The sequence below is a fragment of the Halyomorpha halys genome, unplaced genomic scaffold, assembly GCF_000696795.3.
Source record: "Halyomorpha halys isolate HHAL.00 unplaced genomic scaffold, Hhal_1.1 Scaffold1245.1, whole genome shotgun sequence".
NCBI classification, from domain to species: Eukaryota; Metazoa; Arthropoda; class Insecta; order Hemiptera; family Pentatomidae; genus Halyomorpha; species Halyomorpha halys.
The window spans coordinates 6,280-7,471 of NW_027113557.1; positions in this window are offsets into that span (position 1 = coordinate 6,280).

Consider the following 1,192-nt stretch of genomic DNA (forward strand, 5'->3'; position numbering starts at 1 on the left):
GATTAAATGATTTTTTTATATAATAAAAAAAAATATTATGCCTTCGAACTTGAAATTTTTGTTGAGATATCCTCTGATATGATAAGAGAAAAGTCTCTGTTACATTTTGTACTCGAACAAATACAATTTAAAAAAAATGATTAATTCCAAATTTCAAAACTATGAAATTCTGTAAAGCAATTATCTTGAACAGCCCTTATGAAGCCCTACAAAGTGGGGCGAAACGTCAGCTAATTACTAGTTGTAAACTAAACTATTTTTGTTCTGCTTGACCATAACTCTGACCATCTTCATTTTTATTCTAGAATGTTTCTGTTGTTACCTTATATTATTTATTCTGCTTATAAATTCGTAAAATAATTCTCAAACATACCAAAATGCAACGTATTGTCGCTTACATCAGTGCTGAAGTGAAACCTAAAATTGCTACAAATCAACCCTAAAATAAATGCATTTTTCTTATGATGCGCGATAAAATCAATGCATCGTCCAAACTTTCGAATCATGGGGTTCTGATACAGCCAGACAGGAAACCCACTCCCGCATCCTATGATCTCTAATACAGTACTTTAGTCTATTTTTTTGGAGAAAATACTATAATAATAATAATAATAATAATAATAATAATAATAAATTATCAATATCTTGAAAGCCAAACGTACCAAAACAATAACTGATTTTCCATAAAATCACTCCAGTATTGACTGAATCATAGGTTTTAATTCTAGGAAAGAAATATTGACTTTATAATTTTACTATTTTAACTCTATCAGTTGATAAATCAACTCACGAATTCTATATACCGTGTATAATAAAAGAAATAAAATAAATTAATAAAAATCAAAACTTCATTCTTGGGACATATAAAAAGAATTATCGATGTCAGAAAAAAATATGTAGATTTATTCTTATTTAAAAAAATCCTGTTGTTGATATATTTTGTGTTAATCGAAGGGCTTAACCTTCGAAATATTTTGTTTTTTATTGAAAAAATTTAAATTTTTTGAGATGTTCAAGGTACATTTTTGGTTGATAATTTTGCATTATATTATTATTTGAAATCCCCACCCTTTTGTAAAAATCTCTTTACGCAATTGTGATTCAGAGGATTTTATCAGCATTATTATTATTATTTGGAGCTGGTAAATAATACAGCTAATAATTAATTAATTAAAATTATTAATATGTTTAT